The 24,167-nt window shown below is 43.7% G+C and overlaps 1 protein-coding gene across 1 annotated transcript in view; it reads right to left on the reverse strand.

Annotated features, from left to right (window-relative positions):
* The window catches only part of LOC126266645 (nephrin-like), a 336,835-nt gene that overhangs the window by 140,671 nt on the left and 171,997 nt on the right, over positions 1–24,167 (reverse strand). The gene's annotated exons all lie outside the window — the stretch shown is intronic.

Raw genomic sequence — 24,167 nt, forward strand, 5'->3', positions numbered from 1 at the left:
TTCACCTTGAGCTTTAATCCAACTCATTAACCTTTCTCAAATTTTTGTGATTAATTCTTCGATGTATAGATTGAACAGTAGGGATGAAAGACCACTCCTTGTGTACCTGCTCCTCTTATGAATCTTGAGGAGAGTATTCGCTATTACTAGCTGAAATTTATTGCACAACTCAGTTATTCTTTCTCCTCTCTCATTTGTACTAGCTAGCCCATGTTCTCCCGTAACCCTTCCTCCTTCTCCATTCCCTGCAACCGCATTCCAATTCCCCATGACTGTCAGGTATTCATCCCCCTTCACATATTTAATTACCCCGTTCATTGATCTCATATACTTTGTGCATCTCTTCTTCTTCTGCTCGCGAGGTCGGCATGTATACGTGAACTATTGTTGCCAGTGCAGGTGTGCACATGTGGGCAAATTGTTGCTCCTCATAGAGGGTGCTTACGTAACCAACGTGCTATGTGCTTCAAGAGGCATCGTATCGATGATTTACACTGCATACAGTGAAAGCGGAAAAACATCACCCACTAAGTCACAACGCGGACCAAAGTGTGTGCTGAGTCAGCGTCACGGACGGTCATTGAAGAGCATTTCGACGAAAAATAAGGTGCAGACAGGTGCACAAGTCACTGCAGAAATGAACGTCACATTCGCGATCCCTGCCAGCATAAAAAACAACATGAAGGGAGCCCCTGAAACAGGGAGTTCCAGAGCGAGCTGAAACCTCAAAAACCTTCACCCAGAGACGTAAATGTGCGTAAGAGCAAAACGTGATGCCGAAGCCATGAAACCTCGAGTATGGAACAATGGAAGAAATTAATTTGGTCGAGTAAGTTTTGTTGCACACAGTTTCCAGCTTGTGGCCGTGTTTACGTCCGACGAGTGAAACATGACGGAGGTTCGGTGATGGTCTGGGCAGCCACAGCCCTGTGTACCGTGGGCCCCATGGTCACTCTGCAACGTCGCATTATTTGCCTAGAATTATGCGAGCGTTTTGGTAGATCTGGATGAATTGTCGCATCTCTCCTGGGCACCGCAGACAACAGATCTCTAAATTATTGCGCGTTTGTGGTTTGCTTTGAAGAGAATGCTGCATGATTGTTATCCATTTCCAGCATAGTTACTTGAACGTGCCAGCATTTTGCAAGGAAAATGATATAAATTTCCTCTGAAAACCCCACAAGACCAGTATTTATCCATTCCAAGACGACAGGAAGCTGTTCTGTGTGCCAACGGGCTTTCCACACCATATTAGACATAATAGTCCTATCTGGTCGTGATACTTCCATATTTTTGTTTACCTCAATTGTCTCGACGAAATTGTTTTGGATATTTCTACTTATTTCAGTCTATACATAATGCAGAACCGTGATTCCTACTCTTGGAAGGGAAAGACAGTGAATGATTACTAGGTATGAGTGCGATCAAAGTTTCGTTGTTTTCAGTAGGTGACAGTATCTGAAATACTTTGTAATATTTTGACAACATTGACTGACAGATGGTAAACCTCAAGTAACTGCATTTGGTTTTCCCTACAGTTTAGATTTTTCAATGCCTCTTTGGTAGTGAATTGGTGGACTACCGGCAGGTGTTTTTCCATCTAAGTTGACCAGGTGATGTTTCGGGCAAAGGGTTCCTGTCCACAGTTGGTTCCCTGCAGGTTGACAGTACTTTTTGGTTGTCAATATACGCCATTTGTCTCATGTTTGACGCATGGCGCTTTTAGACAATTGTCTTACTCTGAATGTATTGTGTCTCTAGGAAGGCACGATTGGTCGTGTTCCATCTATGCAACCTCCATCGTAGTACGTGTAATACTGCTGATCAGTTCTTTAGTCGTTCTGCTGTTTCGTCTAAAGCTGGCTGTTGAGGCCTCGGCTGTCTGGAAATAGAGATTGATTCCTGTAATAAAATAAAGAGACCAACAAGTCAGTGATAATAATTTTGATTGATTAGGCATAAATAGTACCGTTGCCTGTGTCCAAATGGACAGCTTGACGCTCAGACGGATGTTCACATTTATAATTACATTATGCTGTAGTGTTATGTTCACTGATTGCAGCGGTAGTTCATTGGAGTGGAGGTCCCATCGGAAAATACTACGCTTCTCATTGCGCTGTAGGCTGCTTTCGAAGAATTGGATATTTTACTGACAACCAAGCAAAACTTAACAAATCCCTGAACTCTGAAAACTCAAATAATTCAGAGCACCACACGCACTTGTTGCCGAATTGCTTGTGTGTAGTAAATTGCGAGATGTTGCCTGAGGATGAAGCTGTCGGCTCGAAACCGGTAACGGCGCTATTTGTTCCTAATAAATAGCATTATTAACAGTGACTGGTTGCTACTTTTACTTTAGTGCAAAAGTTAAAGTGTCTCTAATTCGCTACGAGCATGTAGTATGAAGCTGGGTTCGAATCTTTATAACACTTATCTGTTTTTATAGGCGGAGGGACCAGACTCATGGAAAAGTGGGGTCTTACTCTACAACGCACTTTACGACTTACTATGAAAGTCGCACAACTCTTTCACAGAGAGCTGTTTTCTGATCAGAGTGGCTGAATTATGCGTTCAATCTCCACCGTTGAGGCCCGTGTCTGCACCGCGTGAAAGTTACGGTGTGCCTGTCCAATAGTGAGCGCGGCTGAGCCGTCCATCTAGAGGAGGAGAGCGCACCTGGCGACTTCCGTCCGCGTGCAGCTCGTACATCGCGAGCACAATGGAACCAGTGGGCCGATCGCCTCGTTGCTAGGTAACAGCTGTCGCCTGGTGCTTGGCTGCGCTGACAGCTCTGGCGCCACTACAGCCCTCCGTTCGCAGACTGACATGGCGGTCTGTATGACACGAAGGCTCGTGCTTTTTGCCACTGATTTTTTAAAAATGCATTAAATCTGTAAAATGTCTCGGCAAGAGTCTTTTTCTTGTTGCTGCCGAAGTTAACATTTGTACAATTTGTTTAGTGTTAGTGTACGCATAAAAATTGAACTTGTGGACAGTTTCGATTCTTGATGCCCACAGCGAGGTATCACCATGGACACTGTAACACAAATCGCGGTAATTTCCAAGAATGATTGCCTATCGAAGTTGGAGCGCTCCAAATGATACATATCGAAGTTATGGAAGTCTCGTGGGGCGCGTTATGATAAATTAATTGTGATCGTCATTTGTATGAGTTTTGCGTTGTTTCTTCAATTTGAGTACATTACGTTCTCGCCATAATTTTTTGTGACAGTTTCTCTGTAATGTGTGCTGCTGCTCAAGTTTCTTCTGCGGATTGCCTCACATGGAAAACTCTAATTCCATGCAGTGTAGAAAAATGTTTGACTTTTTCCCGGAAATATGGACTTCTGCCGGACGACGACAGGAGAGACTGTATTGACTGTGGTGCTACGAAGTCTGTGAAACTGCTTAAGAGGAGTGTGGACACTGAGATTCCGTTGCAATTTCATTGCGGACTTTGTGGAAAGCGAACCAGTATCAGGAAAAATACGTGGTTCGAGTCCTCTAAATTATCGACTCAGACGAGCGTAATTCTTGTGTCGTACTGGATTCGTGATTATACTCTGCAAACTACAACATCAGAAAATGAGCTATCGGCGAGCACCGTCTGTGATTACTTCGGGCTTTGCCGACAAGTGTGCTACGTCATAGTGCCAAATGACAGTGCGTCAATTGGTCGAGCGAATAAAATAGTGGAAGTAGACGAGTCTCACATTGCTAGACTAAAGAATCATAGAGGACGACCTTCTAAAAGTGAAGTAGATCATATTTGGGTTTTTGGTGGAATAGGATGGGAGTCACGCAGGTGTTTCATTGTCAGGGTATTGTCGCGAGACAAGGTGACTTTATTGGGTCTTATAAAGCATTTCATACTGCCTGGAACAAAAGTCATCACCGACGCGTTTCAGCCATACAAGAGTCTCAAAACTGGTTTCTAGCACGAAGTTGTTAACCACTCTGTCGAGTTTCTCTCTTCAGATGAATGCAGTGTCCATACCCAGGACATAGAACGCCTGTGGAAGTCTGTCAAGTGAACCACAAAAAGAGAAGGTTGTCCAGGACAGGCGGACGAACTGTATTTGTTCCAGTACCTATACTTTCACAACTTGCGTTTGCAGGGGAAAGTCGACGCACGCGACACTGCCAATATTCCTACGCGATACTGGCAGAGCTTACACTGGGTATGAGAAAAAAGGACTTTTCCCTGCAGCTTATACATCACACGGACTGTCACAGGACGATAACACCAACGACGACTAAGGTACGTCGTCTCCTTTCAATTTGCGAGAGCATCTCTAACGCTTTTCTTCTGTCGTTCCGCAGTGACATCTTCAAACATACTTGTAACACGCGCCACGAGACTTCCATAATCGATTTACTATCGCAACATCGATAGCTATCGTTTGTAGCGTTCCAACTTCGATAGGCAATCATTCTTGGAAATTACCCAAATAGCAGACTACACGAAATTCCTGCTGACTGAGAATGAACTGCCCGTTTTTATTTGAGAAATTATGCTTTTGAACGGTGTCAATTACAAGTATACGCCGTAGTTCCACACTGCACTAGTGATCCGACAGAAATCTTTAATATGAATAATACGGTTTTCAGAGGTATCCGATACGTATAGAGTACTGTCGCTCGAGTGTTAGTGCAGAAAGCGACTTAGTGTAAGGTCACCCAACAAAATACACTGATGTGCAAAACTTAACGACGAAAGAAACTTTCGCATTATGTTCTCTGTCAAGTAACGTAGCTCGTTGTGACTTGGACCAGAAAGTTGGACAGAAAGAACTGCTACAATCGAGTACCGGAGGTAACTGAAACAAATACGCCATGAAACGATCAACAATGACACCTTTATACAGTGAATACTTATACTGTATTCACCGCGAATTGTGATGCTATGCTCAGCACTGCGTTCCCATGCTGGTGAATCCTTGTGATAGATTGTTCCAGTCTTTCATCAGAGTTGTTGACAACTACTGTATAGTTGTTTCTGGATGTAGACGTGCTGCAGTATTTCTCGCCAACACAGCGCTAAGTGCTCGAGGAATTCAGGTCGGGGAAACGGGCTGGCCAGTTCATTCTACAAATATCCTCTCCTTCGAAGAGCTCTTGCACCTGTGCAGTTCAATGCACTCGTGCATTGTCATCCATAAAAATGAAGTGTGGACCTAACACAGTCCTGAAAAGACAAACATAGGCAAGGTGTACAGATGTGTCGGCACAGCGTGGAATTCAACTTTTACACAACTACACAACGTCAGCAAAATAGGCTGTGGAGTGGTAGGACTGGACCAAGTGACACATCAGACAATTACCATCGACCTTTGCACGGAACATTTATTGGACAAATTTAAACAAGACAAATAACCAATAAAACCATTGACACATTGAAAAATTACAATTTAGGTGAAACCAAATTACTTCAAAATTTAAACATTCATAAACCACGGCAGTTAGGGCCTATTAGACTTTTAGTTAAATGAGTTAAAAATTATTTACTCAAAAACTATGATCAACCTGAAGAACAATTTACTAAAATTAACGAGGAAATCTAGTCTTTCGCTACTGGTTCAAATGGTTCACTTGGCTCTGAGCACTACGGGACTTAACATCTTAGGTAATCAGTCCCTAGATCTTAGAACTACTTAAACCTAACTAACCTAAGGACATCACACACATCCATGCCTGAGGCAGGATTCGAACCTGCGACCGTAGCCGTCCCGCAGTTCCGGACTGAAGCGCCTAGAACCGCACGGCCGGCTCTTTCGCTGCTGGAGCGATTGGTATTACCAAAGTAATTCAGAGTGCAGGCAACAACAAATCAGCTACAACCGACTGACATCTGCCTCGAGTAACTAGAAACACAATAATTCAAAATAGGACATCATCTGTAGCAGTAATCAACCTGTTAATGAACATCAGCTAAGCAGTACAAATCTGTTATGTGCGTAAGGCCAGTTATAGCCACACTTAAACTTGTGATCAAATCAGAATTAATTACAATATCCACATAGTGTCATTGAAGGAATTCTTGTACTTTCATTAATAGGAACAGTTTCATACTATTCAAAGACACAATAACAACTGGCCTCTCAGTAACTTGTATGAATTTATAAAACTATTCATTTAGAATTAGACACGTTTCTCTCAGACACACTATCACTTCAAATAGAAAGTTTAACAGTAATTGTATTGCAATTCACAGAAAAATATGGCCAGGGAAAATTTTATCCATGAATATCTATAGCATTTGGCCAGCTTAACTTCGCCATGTGATATAAATATAATAACCAGGCGGAACATAGACAAGGACCAGCCAATCTGTTTTCAGTGGTGGTTAACACTGACAGTAGCAATCTACAAACAGAATGAATCAGCACTCCAGGTCCTAGTAAATGTTAATGTTAATACGGCTCTCACTAGAACCTTGCATACTAAACCACTTGAAATTAACACATTTGAGGACAGACTCAGTAAGAGCACCAACGGCCGTCCAAGAAACTGAAGTCAACAGCGCTGCACCCAGAAGTCGATTCCGGCCACAATTTACAGCACAAACAAGGCCCTTACCCTCTTGCTTGTTCAACGGAGACAGCTGCCGCACATCCTGGTGCCAGAAGACATGCAGGAAGCGAAATACACCAATGGCTTCCCAGTAACGTGACTGCTTCCACACCGGCGATATTTGCTACGGCGCCGTCACCCGGGTAAACAGCCCATTTTAGATGTGCTTTTCCTGCTGCCTCGCACGGAGCCTGTACTGTCCGCCAGACTTCCCAAACGACGTTACTGCTAGGCGTCCCAGAGCAAAACTCTTGCTTCTTGCTTCAGCTTACCCCTCGCTCCCCGATCCGCCCGGTAGGTGGCGCCACCGCGCGCTCTGCACACACCACCGGGAAGATGACCCAGGACGGCGGCGAGAATATCACTGATCGAGCCACACGGCTCAAGTACAGTCTCACAATAGCCTTCACCGGTGAGTGTAGTGTATTCAAGTATTTGGGGGTCATTATGCACTTGCAACATTATACCCCCCCCCCCCCCCCCAAAACACACATACACACTCCATAACACCTGGAAGACCAAGAGAATCGTGTTCAACAATGTTCTTGGATACATTAAAAGTTCCTTCCTCTCGCTGTATGATGATATGTCCAGTATTGGCAAGCATGGTCGTTTCGGTGGTCCAGTTGTTATGGTGTGTAAAGGTAATAAGGCTGCATGGATGCACTGACGTACAAATCAAACATGGTATCCTCACCAGTCACCGTTATTCTGATACTGTACTCCTTCCACAAGTGCGTATTTTCCATTCGGCCCTAACTTCAGTTCTATGGATGACAAAGTGGGCCTGCATCGAATTGCGCAGATGGAATAGCTCTCGTAGCAAGAGGGTATTTGAGGAGAGAGAATCTGTGCGTTCCCCAGTCTTATATCTCATCAAGCACGTGTGGGATTTGTTGGGGACACATATTTCAGCACTTCCACTTGCACAATGGCCATCCACCAGTCGTCAACAGCGCTGCTGAGGAAACGAGGGGTCCACCACATGGACACCTTACAGACCTTTTGGCCAGCACGGGAGCTCCCTGCACAGAATGCATGGTCGTCATTGGAACTGTAATGTCCAGTGGTCTTAGTGTCTCCGAATAAACGCGTTACTTCGGTTTGTCTCGCTGCGTATTTGTTTAAATTACTTTCTGGTCTCTACTGTAGCAGTTCCTTCTGTGTACGGTCCGTTTCAACGATCTATGTTACTTGGCAGTGACACAGTATGCTAAAATTACTTCCTTTCTTAAATTTTGTGACTAGTCTATACCACTATCTTACAGTAGCACACTGGTCGCTTTGGACCATTGTAGATGCGGTAGAAATGCAACTTGAATATCATGAGCAACTGATGACTATGAAGTTTTGTGTATATGCCAGGGGCTTGTACAGACTCATTGCTGTAAGATGGATCAGTGAGGAGTCATGGCACAATGGCAGAGAGGAAACTGTAGTGTTTGGACTTCCCCATGATCAAGTTTTCCATTTCATTGTGTACTAGCGTTTCCTCACAGCTTCACCCATATATTCCTTTGACACAACATTGCTGACACTTCCTCCTGCCTCTATTTTTCCAACTTTTCATCTGTTATTTTGTTCACCTCATCATTCACCCCTGTCTGTCTCCTCCTCGCCATTCTCCTTGTCCCCCTCAACTCGTCCTCCTCCCTCGCTCTACCTCCTCCTCTGACTCAATCTGAATATTGTTCTCCCCATCTTTTATCTGTCTATCTGCTTCTCCATATTTCTCTTTCAACACTTCCCTAACAATCTCTTTATCTCCTCCTCCCTCTGTCTCTGACCACCTTCTTCCCTTCTCTGTCCTTTCTCTCATCACCCCTTTTCTCTGTCCATCTCCTCTGGCCCACTCTGTGGTGTCTACCTCATCTTCCTTCAGATAGTGTCTGTCCCCTCCTATCACACACACTGTCCTTTTCCTCCAGCTGTGTCACTGTTCCTAGTCTCCTACGCCCTATTCTCTATCCATGCTCTCCTGTTTCCCTCTCAGTCTGTACCTCCATCCAAGTTAATACTACTCCTATACAACAGCCTTCATGCAGGGAAGCCTGCATGTCTGAGGTTGGAGAAACAGGTCTTGCCCCTGACATGTAGGTTGCCCTCCAAAGTGGATCGATCAGACAGCTGACATTCTTTCTACACAATATGTTTGTCACAAATGCAGCCTATATGCCAGGGGTTGGAAAAACACGTTTTTGCATCCGCTGCTGCAGGAGATAGGAGATTATAACGCCCACATTTCTGAGATAACCGATGCCTGTTGTTTGTGTGCCTAGAAAGAGAGCAAGAGAGAGAACGAATCAACACAGACTACGCAACTTGTCTTCAAGGAAAGTTGTACGTCACAACTATGAACATGGTGTATGAAAAGTGGTTGTAAAAAGAACCTATACAATGATGACCAGAGAGGAAAATGAAAGGTCTGATGTCTTCATGAAGATATGCTGTGGAAACTCGCTTCTACCAAGACGACAACAGCTGCGACCATAAGTCTACACTCATACGATGTTTGTTTGGTAAACAGTCATAAACGTTGTTGCAACTCTATTGGTCAACTAAATCTCCTAACCTTAATCCCATAGAAAATATCTGACACGGTTTGGAACAGCAGTTGAAACATAAAAGTGAGCCTCCCAGCAGTTTTGCAGCGCTACGGGATGCAATATTCAGCTATCTGTGATACACCTGGAGAAACATGTGGACTCTCTTGGGCGCTGAATTGAGGCCATTCTCCAAAAACGAAGCGGTGTTCCACAGTAATTGCTTGGCGTCTCCTAGAAGTGGCCAATTATCTGTCGGAGTGCTTCTTTTAACGATAAATGCCGATAAAGTAAAAAAAAAAAAACGTAACAAAAATGGCTGCAGTGTAAGAGATAAAACTGAAGAAAGGGAAGTACTAATTACATTTAACAGTTGTAACATAATTTTCTTGGGGGAACCTATGTTTTGGAAAACCGAAGCGTCTAAGAATCCGACGAAGGAGAGAATACCGATTCATACACAATATTAAAATCCGTCGTACTCTGAAACTAAAGCGACAGAGCAAAGGCCAAAGCTAGTTCTCTCTCGAATGAAACGTCATCGTAGACACCACGAAATGTGCTTATAATTGCGATCAAAAAGTTTCTTTTCGAATGTCGTTCATTCCATAATCAGTACTGCATTGAGGCAAAATCGCTGTGAAGATTGGGGGTATGACACCACCAACGCACCAGGTTCGAACTACCCGTTTGGTAAAACACCGTGTCCTACTGCGTGAAAAAATCCGTAACTGACTGCTGCACAATTTCGTCAGGCAGGAGTTGCCGACTGTTTCAAATGGTTCAAATGGCTCTGACGACTATGGGACTTACCATCTAAGGTCATCAGTCCCCTAGAACTTAGAACTACTTAAACGTAACTAACCTGAGGACATCACACACATCCATGCCCTATTCAGGATTCGAACCTGCGACTGCAGCAGCATAGCGGGTCCGGACTGAAGCGCCTAGAACCGCTCAGCTACAATGGCCGGAAGTCGACTCTTTAACACCTTATTTATGTGAGCGATTGTCGCATCGGGAGAGATCAGGAATACTGGGCGCGTACTCAAGTACCTCGCACTTAAGTCGGCATAAATTCTACTTTAGGACATTTGCGAGATCCGGATGAGAGTTACAAAGAAGCAGCAGCAACCCTCGTCACCGTAATTTCTCCAACATTGTGCAGTACCGCAGACGGATACACCAGGCTCTTGAAATCAATGAGCAGTTGATCCCGGTAATTAAAGGACGGGATAAGTATCACAATCCGAGCTGTTGTCTGGCTTTGTTTCGACGCTTAACTGTTAAGTAGTATGGATGGTCTCTAAGACCGCTAAAGTATTTTTGTCTTGTGATATTTCACACAACCCAGTGAGGAGAAGTGAACTCGTCTGCATACCTTCCTATTGGATGACAGGCCACACGTGCCAGAAATCTGGCATTGTTGTTACAATTTGTTTCTTATTCTGGATCCTAGGGAGGTTTCAACGATATACCATAGTTTTTGCGTGTCGTGTTTTTGTTGAACGTTACCGTTTCTCCGAGGTGAGAAAAGCTAGACCATGTATGCAACGTTTTCTACGCGAGACAGATGTGGGTGTTCTAGAACGCTTCAGCGAATTCTGCGATGAAGGTTTTTATGACAGTGATACTAACCCTGACTTCGTGTGTTTATCGATCGCGATACTAATTCGGAGAAAGAAACTGAAACTGATGAAGATGTGACACGTGATGACGATGGTGAAGCGTACCTCTCCGGTAAGACCGGAGATATGTTTTCGATGGAGAAAACAGAAGCCGCTAACCAAGGTAGGATCAAGGCGAGTCGACATTGCCGTGCACCTGCCTGGACTGCAACCGATTCTTAAATTTTGAAAGATGAAAAACTTCAATCTTTTGTCGTCCTTGATTGAAGCGGAAAACAAGTATCTGAGTCAACAGCGTGGTATTCTGATTTGGTTGGAGAATTGTAGGTCGGTCTGCGAATCTCCAAGATCTTGGATCGTGTCAGTAGATGAAATTACAACATGTAAGTAATAACAAATGAAATAGAATACAGAAACGCCCGCATACGAAAACTGTTTGAGCTCCTATTTTACAGGATGCATCAAAGAATGTATACACACTTTGAACTGTCATAGACAATTTATTTCCCGTTCAACAAGGTTAAATATGTGTGAGAAAGTAATGTTATGTTTCTTCAACAGGTGGCAGCAGTGTGTAGCAGCCCTTTTTCAGTTTTCGCCTTTTCGTCTAATAGGAGAAAGTTTGATTTTATTTTTTACACATTGACTGTCATTGAAGGTTTCTATTTTTATTTAATATTGTTCTGCCTAAGTATCTGTTTGATTACTTTTAAAACGCAATGTTAAACGTGGGTCACTACAGATATAGTCTTCCAAACTATGAGAGAAAAAATCTTTAGTAGCTTTACTACCAGTGTTTACAGACGACGATACTTTAACCTTTCGTTCAATTGTTTTAGTTACGAATCGCTAGTTTGCTCTTGGCATAGATCACGTAACCTTATCGTTTATTAATATAAGTTAAATTAATGTTAAAGACTTGTATTATGTTTCAAATTAACAACGTCAAAAAATGGTCCAAATGGCTCTGAGCACAAGGGGACTTTGCATCTGAGGTCATCAGTCCCCTAGAACTTAGAACTACTTAAACCTAACTAACCTAAGGACATCACACACATCCATGCCCGAGGCAGGATTCGAACCTGCGACCGTAGCGGTCGCGTGGCTCCTGACTGAAGCCCCTAGAATGGCACGGTAGCTCAGCGTGCTTGGTCAGAGGGTTTAGCTACCTTCTGTAATAAAAGACTGAGTGAACGGATCAACGAACAACCTGAACGGGTGTCATCGGTCGTCCGCCAAGAACAAATTCAACGAACAGTATAGAACAAAATGAGATCTTAAAAAAAAGAAAAAAAGAAAAAAAGAAACCGCTCTGCCACTCCGGCCGGCATTAACAACGTCAGTTTATAGAGAAGAATTATTAATAAATAGGCTCACTCATACGATCTCATTCAAAGAAGTTCTTTAATTAGATGTCTAAGTAGGACGCCTGTTAGCATCACAGATGTTAAATAATATCCTGTCACTTTCGGTAAATAAATTATTTCTATTTAATATCAGCAAACTGTCATTAACTATGATCACTAGTCGCGTGAAGTTAAAGTTTCCCACTATCACAATTCAAAGTCCGAATCAAGTTAAAATTCTCAATTCAGTAAAGCGTTTAAATATTCACACGAATTGACATTAAAGCTAAAGATATTACTATTCACCTTCCCGTTTATCTAATCTGATAAATGTCCAAATTAAAGTCTTGAATTGACAATCGTCAAAAACAATCTCGTCACGATCTATTCTTGATCACCGTTTAATAAAGTCCCATTTGTTGTTCTCTAAAAGTGTATGTCCTAAATAACTTCCGCACTAGAACAGACTAGAGACTGGAGTATCGTAATTACAACGTATGGCTATTCATACTTTAATAAACATTATCTTTGGTGTCCCAGACGTACGTTCTATGACTGTAATATTGATTTTCTTACGTATTGGAATAACTAATATTTTCTACCGTTTTTCCCCCTTCCCATTTGTTTTTAATTTATTTTTCGTAATTACTATTTGTGGAGGAACTTTGGTCATTTTGTGAATTGATGTTTTAAGGACATGGGAGCTAATGTGGGAGCTATTTTTGTTTTTTCAACACCGAGAGGCGCTGTAGGTGTTACAAGTGGCAAGGAAGTAACTGCAACATGGCGGACGTGCGAGCTTTGAAGCGCGGAAGCAGATGATTAAGTGGTACTGGAAGTTTGAGAATGTAGCTGCGGTTCGAAGACAGTGGAGAAGTGAGTATGGTACACAAATTCGAAATTCATGGAACAGTGCATGATGTGCAAAATGGTCAATCAGGGCGACCCCGTACAGCTGCAAGTGATGATTCAACAACTGCGGTCTTGGAACTGTTTCAGCGTTCGCCTCAAAAATCTTCACGGCAAGCGGCACGTGACAGTAATGTACGTGCTAGTAGTGTGCTACGCATTCTGAAGAAAGGCAAGTTTCGTGTGTACATTCCAAGGCTGGTGCAACAGCTAAGTGACGACGATCCAGATCGAAGGTTAGAGTTTTGTGAATGGGTTCAGGAGATGGTGAGACGTGAACCGGGACTTATGGGTAGCATAATTTGGTCGGATGAAGCCCAGTTAAAACTCAATGGAACTGTCAATAGGCACAATTGTGTGTACTGGTCTGAAGATAATCCTCACATTGCAGTTGAAAAGGCTGTGAATTTTTCTGGCGTAAATGTGTGGTGTGGTTTGACTGCAAGGGGACTCATTGGGCCATTCCGCTTTAAAGGTACTGTTACTGGAGAAACGTACCTAACAATGCTTGCTGACTTCATATTCCCTGCCATTCGTGCATTATACGGTAATGATGAGTTTTATTTCCAACAAGATGGCTCCCCGCCGCACTATAATAGGGGCGTACGAGCATACCTGGATCACAATGTGCAGGCCAGTTGATAGGACGCAGGGGACCAATCGAGTTTCCTGCACGCTCTCCAGACCTCACGCCAATGGATTTCTTCTTATGGGGCACAGTAAAAGATGAGTTGTACAAATGTAAACCACGTAACCTGGACACACTTTGGAACGAGATTCAGGCGGTGTGCGCAGAAATCTCATTGGACACTTTGGTACGATGTACGGAATCAGTGGTGGCTCGTACTCAGAAATGTACTGATGCTGAAGGCCACCAGTTCGAACATGAATCACATTTGCATAGTACATTTATTTTTCCAGTTGGACATTAAGCTTTCCATTTCCAGAAATTTAACATTGTAGAACGGGAAATAAATTTTCTATGACGCTTCAAAGAGTGTATAAATTTTTTTGACGCACTCTGCATTTATGTCTTCTGTCCGACGCCTAGACAGCCCGACGACTTAACTTCGAAGATAAAATTACATGTGAATTATCAATGCTGTAAATGTTGCATGCTTGCTGAAGCCGACCTTTCGAACCATAAGACATTGCAAATAGGCTGTTTAGGTTTTCTTATTGGTAACGCCACGTAGCGCTCTGTATGAAAAATCACTGGCTGTGCTGTGTGCAGTCTGAGGCTAGTTTGCATTGTTGTCTGCCATTTTAGTGTTGGGCACTTGGCTGTTAACAGCGCATAGCGTTGCGCAGTTGGAGGCGAGCCGCCGGCAGTGGTGAATGTGGGGAGAAAAATGGCGGAGTTCTGAAATTTGTAAGACTGGATGTCATGAACTGCTATATATATTATGACTTTTGAACACTATTGAGGTAAATACATTGTTTGTTCTCTATTAAAATCTTCCATTTGCTAACTATACCTATCAGCAGTTAGTGCCTTCCGTAATTTGAATCTATTATTTAGCTACCAGTACTGGTGCTCACTGTATTGCAGCAGTTCGAGTAACCAAGATTTTTGTGAGGTAAGTGATTTGTGAAACGTATAGGTTAATGTTAGTCAGGGCCATTCTTCTGTAGGGATTTTTGAAAGTCTTATGGCGTTGCGCTAAATATATTGTGTGTCAGTTTAAGCACAGTCATGTATAATTTTTCTAAGGGGACGTTTCAACATCTGTTGTTGCTGTGCGCTGCCGTAAATCAGGCTTGACAGATGGGTAAAACTGGCAGCTGAGAGGCAGAACACGTTCCTTCAATATATGCACCAGTAATAGCGAACAAAGTAGCACAGTGCACTTAGTTTACTGACTAAGACATCAAAGAGAGTTCACTGTAATCTTCTTCAAACTCTTATAAGACAATTAAGGACTGTGATATGAGCAGTTATCACACTGGAAGGTGTTATCGCCGTCGAGCAAGCAAGAAGAGGTCAGGTAGTCAACAATAACGTTTATTTAGCCCACAGATGTCCTGGTGCCTTCATTACAGCCACAGGTCTCATGGAAGGAAGTTGAATGTCCGCCATATCATAACACTACCCACAGGCCTGTGTCCATGGCGTGTTGCATGTTTCGAGCAGACGTTCGCCTGAATGAGGGCGGATTCTAACACGACCATCGACCTGGTGTAACAAGGAACGTCATTCGTTCGACCAGATGGTGCGTTTGCATTGATTCGCAGTCCACGCTCGACGATCCCGATCCCACTGCAATCGTAAATGACTATCATTGGGTCAACACAGGAACACATAGGGGTCGTCTGCTGCGGAGGACAAAACAAAATGACTCTGAGCACTATGGGACTTAACTTCTGAGCTCATCAGTCTCCTAGAACTTAGAACTACTTAAACCTAACTAACCTAAGGACATCACACACATCAATGCCCGAGGCAGGGTTCGAACCTGCGACCGTAGCGGTCACGCGGTTCCAGACTGTAGCGCCTAGAACCGCACGTGCGGAGGACAATTTTCGACAATGTACGCTGAATGGTATGCTGTGAAATACTTGTGCCCGCAACAGTACTGCGCTCTGTCGTCAGACGTGCCACAGAGCGTTTCCTTTTCAGCTGTAGAGCTAGTTATGATTAAAGGATGGTGCCAAATAGTAAGTACTACCAACAGAAACACAATTTATAGAACATATAATCAATGAGAAGTTTTCAGTACCGCCGGCTACGTGTTCGGTGAATAGACCATATTGCCCCTGCCCTCGTTTGCTAACATGACAGTGTCCCAACACGGCTGTGAGGTGACAAGAGCCCTCACGAATGAATGGCACTTGAGACGCTCGCTGTTCCTATCATCAAGTAACTGTGATCGGAAGGTAACATCTACTTTTCACACTTTTGGTAGTTTGATCTGTGTGTGTGTGTGTGTGTGTGTGTGTGTATGTGTGTGTTGTGGAGGGGGGCCAGGGTTGAGGGAGGACGATGATTGTTTTACCTATGCTTACTGTGAGCTCAATGAAGCCACCCGAGACTGTTTTCATAAAGAAGTATGCCATTATCATGTTCCGTCAAAAGTCACCGTAATATCTTTATTGTCAGAACAGTGATCTGTCTCGTCTCCAAAAAAAGCAGTTGAGTGAGCATTGTCGATCATCAGCTGTAAATAGACACAGAAATCCTGCGGTCAGCGCAACCGTTCCCATGAGCTTTGGTCAGGACTGTCTGCCTCTGTGATGTCGCGGAAAATATCATGACGCCGTAATGAGTATGGCAGGGGGTGTTGTTTGTTCACATTAGCGCAAATCTTTTGCAAAGGGTACCTGTTTCTAGTTTGCTACTAATCAATAATAATGGACTGGACAAAGAGACGACAGCGTCAAATCTTTTAAGCTGCTCTCCGGACGTTGTCACTGCTAACTACTTTGTACTACCCTAGTTTTTGGAGATGTAAGCACGGGTACAATTACGATGACATACCGGGTTTATAGCCCAAGAACAAAGCAAAGCCGGAAAGGAATAGTGGGCACTGAACATAATTCAGTGGAATTAACTGCTGTAATATAAACGAGTTGTTAGCTGTCAACTGTATCTAGTGGTCTATGTGAATACATGTAACATCTTCATTGCGAATTTTACGTATGTAAGGTCTAAAATAAAGTGAGATGAAAATCAGGTGCTACCTTGCTACAATTAGCAATAGTTTTAAATTGAGATGGTTAAAAAATATGTATGCAGGAAGTGAGTAATAAATAAATAAATACCTAAGAAACAAAGAGACGCACTGGCAATGGGAAAATCTGAGGCGTGAGCACAGTATAGAGTAGTGAGAGGTGGCAACTGACGATGAAAATTTCGCTGTTTCTGTGTAGCACCTATTAATCAAAACAAAAGTTTCATTGTGGAACCCCTTAAAATTTTAATAGGGTAGGGTTTAACAGCAGGAAAGCGGGTTTTCACCATTCACACATTTTGTTTAATACTGAGAAGTCTTTGTACTTTTTATTGCAATGCTTTTCTTGCTTCCTTGTAAAATCGAATTACTAGCCAATTAATACCTTTCGTGCATTGACGCTGCAACTGGCAGCTTAAGAGCTCTGTCTTGCAGACTGTTAAGTACAGACAGCTCTGTGCAGTCAGGGTGTTTTATACGCACCTGCAACGTATTGATATCTCCAGATCGTTCAGTCGCAGCCGTCCTGTGCGGCAGCTGAGGAGGGTAATTAATCGTTCCGCCAGATCATGGTGTTGCTCGCAGATGGAACGTATCCATTCACTCGGTAACAGTTAATAGAGGTGTACTGCCGAGAGCAGGGTTACACGCACACTTAACAGATAGACACACACACACACAAACACATACAAATCATTAATCTTTTCTTGGTCAGTGGCCAATATTTTCCCAGACGTAACTAAAAATGGTTAAAGGCCATAATTCATTTGTTGATGCTCCTCCTGATTTGGAATGATTTTTATCTCCTAAATAATACATTTATCAGAATCAGCAGATAGCTGTAGTAATCCGCTGTCTTCAGCAGCGCTGCAGAGTGCGAGGGCAGCGAATAGCAAGCTGGTTCCCACAAAGGCAGAGACGGCGAGTGGACCATGTGGCGCGATAGTGAGTCATGGGAATGGGGAGAGGTTCGCAAGCCCTGAGAGGGAGTATTTCTTGGCAGTCAATACGTAGGGGAATCACGAGTGTCTCGGCAGGAAACCCCAAGTTTTCTTTATTAAATACCAGTTATTAAAGTCCACATTCGTCACAGCAAATAATAGGAGAGCCTATGAGTCATTAGGGTCTTAACACAATCATATCGCTATGCAGTTAACTAGAGATGGGCAAACTCGTTCATTCTCGGGAACTAGTTCACTGGTGATCGCTCTTTTCTGGAAACCGTTCATTTTTACTCGTTCACCGTTCATTAGTACATGGCATATGGTTCTCATGAAAAATTGAAAATTAGTAGCATAGGTGATTGAAGATCGAAGGCGCCAAGAGGGGGAACTTACTTCCCACTTCGAGTACAGAGTTTTCATTCACTTCAGAATTCTCATACACTTGTAGAAGTAACTTTCGTGATTCTGCAAAACCTCTCGTTTAGTCAACTGTAGCGTTATGTGGCTGATTGCAGTGAAATTATATAAGTTGCCGCACTAAAAACTGGCCCCGAGTACAGACTGCTTACCAATCACGCACGAATTGTTGACCGCTACAAGCAGAATAGAAAAACATTTAATAATTAGGCACTAAAGAAATAACAAATAAGCTAATGAAAACAACAACTTCGAAACAACAGATGACGATTGGTGAGCGACAACGAGCAGTCTAGTACTAGGGGCTGATTTTTCGTGTGCCACCCTGTACCACTGAAATAATATTGTAGAAGTTATCATATTCTCGTTACAAAATATGACACCAGACAGTCGATTATGGAGCGCGAGCTTCATTCGGCCGTAAGTCGGTCTACCTTCCATAACAATGAACATGCTGTTTTACCTTGGCCAGTAAAAAAGACAGAAAACGGCCACTAGTGTGTGCCATGCCGACTTCCTTTGCATGTGTAATAACAAAAAACACTTGTCTTTTTATGTCTTCTGCTGTTTATCGAAATAGTGAAGTAAGCTGATACGCCCTTTTGTTACCTGAAAAGATGTATGTATTACATACACCGTACTTTTATGTAATTTACCTAATTATAAGATATGTTTTGAACTATCGGTAGTGGACGTTGAATAGAATACGAAAAGAATCAGAAATCCAGAGTTCAAAAAAATGTTCGAAACATATCCAGAATTGGCGTGCGCAGAGAACGAAATAAACAACAACTCGGCACGGAACTAACTGTGAGCAGTCCGCAGTGGAACTGCGACGAGTGGCCACGCGAAGGAAGAGTCCGGCCGAGGGAGACCGAGGCAGAGACGGGAACGGAATCGAACCTGGAACGAGACCGGCCGACGAGCCGTTGCGGGAACGAGATCGACCAATTCCCGTTTCCGGAATTATAAGCAGAAAGCCACGACCGAAGTGAACTTTGAATTCGTTCCTGCTCCTTCCGTTCATTTTGGTGAACAGTTCTTTTGGTCCGGTTAGTTCGCGAACCACCCATCTCTACAGTAAAACAGTTAATTCAGTAGACAAAAGAGTACTGTTAAGTTCCGTAAGCTCTACGAAGAGTTGCGAAGTTTTACGATGTGAGCAAGAGATTTCGACCGTGCGCCAAACTCACCAACTGGCAATATATTGTGCTCGGAGCTTGTTCTAAAATATTAGGCTGCTTTACCATGCTCTCTAAATTTGTTAGCTTTTTGAGATGAATCTTTTTCAGACTACTAAATTGTTATTGTTTTACAGTGTTTGTTAATAAACGCTTCGAAATGGCATTCACTTATTTCTTTAAAGTAAATTAAATATCCACTCCACACTTATGACAGGTAGCCTGCATGCATCTTTTGAAGAATGCAGAGCGCTATTATAAATGTTTCAAGGGGCAACATCAGCGAGAGATTCGCAGAAAACAGGTTGGAAGAAACTCTAAGCGCTGATTCGTTAAGATATCCAGGAGAGTTAGCTTAACTAGCACAATCTCGGCGGGATGGCATGACCATTTGTACTGTACATCACGCACACCACTTTGTACCGAATTTTAGGGTAAACTTAGAAAGAGTAATATTTCTGGTTTTGCAGCCAATGTATTCGCCTACTAGAAGCTCCTCCTAGAGGAGTTGAGAAGGCAGTAGTGGGAAGATGACGTAATGTGGTGTAAGGTACCGATGACGGATGGTCTGTTCGGTACTGGTATCACGAGAAAGACCGCCAACATTTTGGTCCTTCTCCACGATTGGCTCCTCCTTTCTGGAATTGAGCTCCAAAATGATAAACCTCTGTTACTGATATTAGAGAAAATACACAGTGTATTTACAAGCATTAAATGTAGAAGCATCTCCCAACAGCATGCTATCACTCCATTGTTTCAAAACTGTTAATTATTAGCAGATTAATAAACAATTGCTAAACGAAAAGGCAGGCGAAGCTCTTCGGCGATATTCGGATCGCGCCTAAATTGGATGGCGAGCGAAGTGGTTTGGATGTAAGATCAGAACTGGTTCGACACTCTCGGAAGACAGACATGTTGTCTGTCTTGGTCCTATCGGTTAAGAACAATTAGCAATCTCTGCTTATGTGGACATGCAGCTAAGAACAATTTGATAGTAGCTACACAAGCTACGCAAATAAATTTAAAATTTTATATGAAAGAGTTAAGAATGGAAATTATTCGTGATACGTAAAGTGCAATATAATTGTACATATCTCATTTTATTCTAATCAAAATACGAGTGGCATCACGAATAAACAAACCAATTAAAGATTTAATTATTTATACCAGTTCCTCGCTAAGTGTTTATTACACCCTCATGGTAAGGGACCCACGACGTGCTGTTTTATGCACCGAGAACAACTACTATAGAGGACCGCAGGTTGGTGAACAATAATTAGAACTTAGGCATTCCACTCACGGTGGTGGAAGCAAAAAGGCACCTCGCATGTATTGTAATCTTAGTACAAATGAGATCACTGAGACGTTATCTGTGATAACACAGAAGAGGTATGAAGGAGCGGAGGGTTTTATCATACGCTGGTATATATCTCCCTCTCTCCCCCTCTCTTTTTCAACTTGCCGAAAAACTTTTATTTCGGTTTAATACAGCGAGGGGATTTTGCCACGTATTATGTGACATATTGTAGGCAAATGAATAATAGAAACTTTACATTCGTTGCGCGTGTCGTTGTGCATATTCTCAGTTCTGACTATAAGACAGAGGTGTACTGATGCATAAAGCTATTCTTCTGTAAGAGGCAAGAGTATCAAAACTGAATATTGCAAAATTTGTAGTCAGACATAATGCTGATTTACTACTTAGAGTAACCAGACAAAATACCTGTAACAGAGGCAAGCGTAATTTCATCAGTTCACAGGAAAAATGTTACATTGATGCGAGCTATTTTTGGGGTTTTAATGTACTACACGACATTTTCTGCAAGCTACCTAAAGTGCCAAAGAAACTGGTATAGCCATACGTATTGAAATACAGAGAGATGTGAACAGGCAGAATACGGCGCTGCGGTCGGCAGCGTCTATAAAAGACAAAAAGACTCTGGCGCAGTAGTGACGAGTATATCGGTTACTGCTGCTACAGTGGCAGGTGACCAAGATTTCAGCGAGTTTGAACGTGGTGTTGTAGTAGGGGCACGAGCGATGGGACACAGCATCTCCGAGGTAGCGATGAAGTGGGGATTCACCCGTACGATCCTTTCACGGGTGTACCGTGAGTAACAGGAATCAGGTAAAACAACAAATCTCCGACATCTCAGCGGCCGGAAAAACGACTCAAGAGAATCTTTAAACGTGACAGAAAGAACGCCCCTTCGGCAAATTGCTGCAGATTTCAATACTGGGCTGTCAAAAAGTGTCAGCGTGCGAACCGTTCAAAGAAACATGATCGTTATGGGCTTTCGGATCCGAAGGCCCACTCGTGTACCATTGATGACTGCACGACACAATGCTTTACGCCTCGCCTGGACTCGTCGACAACGACATTGGACTGTTGATGACTGGAACATGCTGCGTGGTTGTAATTGTCTCGTTTCAGATTTTAACGAGCGGATAGACGTGCAGCTCTATGGAGACAACCTCATGAATCCATGGACTCTGCATGTTAGCAGGGGACTGTTCAAGCTGGTGGAGACTCTGTAGTGGAGTGGCCCGTGTGGAGTTGGAGTGTTGTGGGACCCGTGATACGTGTAGATACGACTCTCACATGTGACACGTACATAAGCATACTGTCATATCATCTGCATCCATTCATGACCATTGTGCGTTCCGACGAACTTGGGCAATTCCAGCAGGACAATGCGACACCCCACACGCCCATAATTGCTACAGTGTGGCTCCAGAAACGGAGTTTACACACTTCCGATGGCCACCAAACTCCCCAGACATGAACACTATTGAGCATATCTGCAACGTTCTGTTTAGGAGAGATCTCCACCGCTTCATAAAGTGTTATATGTCTTTTGATGAATGTAAAATGTTGTAAATGTGTTTTAGCAGTATGAATGATGCGTGAGTGTGGTTTGAGTTTAATATGGAGAAATTGTTTAACGAGTTATGTAGTAGGATATAGTGTGGGAACATTTCGAAGAAGTATGGATGTGGACAAAGTGGATTTTTGTAGAATAGATTTGTAAAGTAAGTTTATGGTAAAGGGAAAGTTCATTCAGGTACAAATAACAACAGTAAATAACTTTATGTATAAGCAAAACTTCAGCATATTAGATAATTACGTCGTTAAAAAGTGCAGTCGTGAAGTTTACTATTTTGCTATTGGTTATGGATGAAAAGCGCGGACTGACGCGGGAGAGTGTTGTTTTGCTATTGGATGTTGAGTAAACTGACCAATGGTAAAGCAATATTCTTCGCGCGCCTTTCTCTGCTGGTAGGGAAGACTCAGAGTATTCTAAGGAGGAGTCGAAGCCCAGCCATGAAACAGATCGGACGTGTGTAGTAGTAGTTCCGTTGGAAACGATAAGTTGTAGGATCTAACAGTGTTTCATACATCAAAAGTGTTGGAAAGTGACGCCATAATTATTCCGATGTGTGTAGAAATTTCGGAAATGTTAAGTGAAATTTGTGACGAGAAAAGACATATATTCCGCGTGGCGTATTGAGCAAGTTGGTGGCTAAAAACTGTGACTACATTAGGTACCGATAGATTTAATATTTGGCGAGCATTATCAATCGAAAACCATCAGCATTTTTGTAGCTATTACGTTTTCGGGAAATGCAACACTATAAACTTGCTAACGTGAGTGAAAGGAATTGTGAGTGACTGTGTTAAGAGTAGCACGGGTTTGGCAGTGATACGTGTTCACCTAAGTTTCAGAATATACACTCCTGGAAATGGAAAAAAGAACACATTGACACCGGTGTGTCAGACCCACAATACTTGCTCCGGACACTGCGAGAGGGCTGTACAAGCAATGATCACACCCACGGCACAGCGGACACACCAGGAACGGCGGTGTTGGCCGTCAAATGGCGCTAGCTGCGCATCATTTGTGCACCGCCGCCGTCAGTGTCAGCCAGTTTGCCGTGGCATACGGAGCTCCATCGCAGTCTTTAACACTGGTAGCATGCCGCGACAGCGTGGAAGTGAACCGTATGTGCAGTTGACGGACTTTGAGCGAGGGCGTATAGTGGGCATGCGGGAGGTCGGGTGGACGTACCGCCGAATTGCTCAACACGTGGGGCGTGAGGTCTCCACAGTACATCGATGTTGTCGCCAGTGGTCGGCGGAAGGTGCACGTGCCCGTCGACCTGGGACCGGACCGCATCGACGCACGGATGCACGCCAAGACCGTAGGATCCTACGCAGTGCCGTAGGGAACCGCACCGCCACTTCCCAGCAAATTAGGGACACTATTGCTCCTGGGGTATCGGCGAGGACCATTCGAAACCGTCTCCATGAAGCTGGCCTACGGTCCCGCACACCGTTAGGCCGTCTTCCGCTCACGCCCCAACATCGTGCAGCCCGCCGCCAGTGGTGTCGCGACAGGCGTGAATGGAGGGACGAATGGAGACGTGTCGTCTTCAGCGATGAGAGTCGCTTCTGCCTTGGTGCCAATGATGGTCGTATGCGTGCTTGGCGCCGAGCAGGTGAGCGCCACAATCAGGACTGCATACGACCGAGGCACACAGGGCCAACACCCGGCATCATGGTCTGGGGAGCGATCTCCTACACTGGCCGTACACCTCTGGTGATCGTCGAGGGGACACTGAATAGTGCACGGTACATCCAAACCGTCATCGAACCCATCGTTCTACCATTCCTAGACCGGCAAGGGAACTTGCTGTTCCAACAGGACAATGCACGTCCGCATGTATCCCGTGCCACCCAACGTGCTCTAGAAGGTGTAAGTCAACTACCCTGGCCAGCAAGATCTCCGGATCTGTCCCCCATTGAGCATGTTTGGGACTGGATGAAGCGTCGTCTCACACGGTCTGCACGTCCAGCACGAACGCTGGTCCAACGGAGGCGCCAGGTGGAAATGGCATGGCAAGCCTTTCCACAGGACTACATCCAGCGTCTCTACGATCGTCTCCATGGGAGA

This window comes from Schistocerca gregaria, chromosome 1 (genome assembly GCF_023897955.1).
Source record: "Schistocerca gregaria isolate iqSchGreg1 chromosome 1, iqSchGreg1.2, whole genome shotgun sequence".
Classification (NCBI taxonomy): Eukaryota; Metazoa; Arthropoda; class Insecta; order Orthoptera; family Acrididae; genus Schistocerca; species Schistocerca gregaria.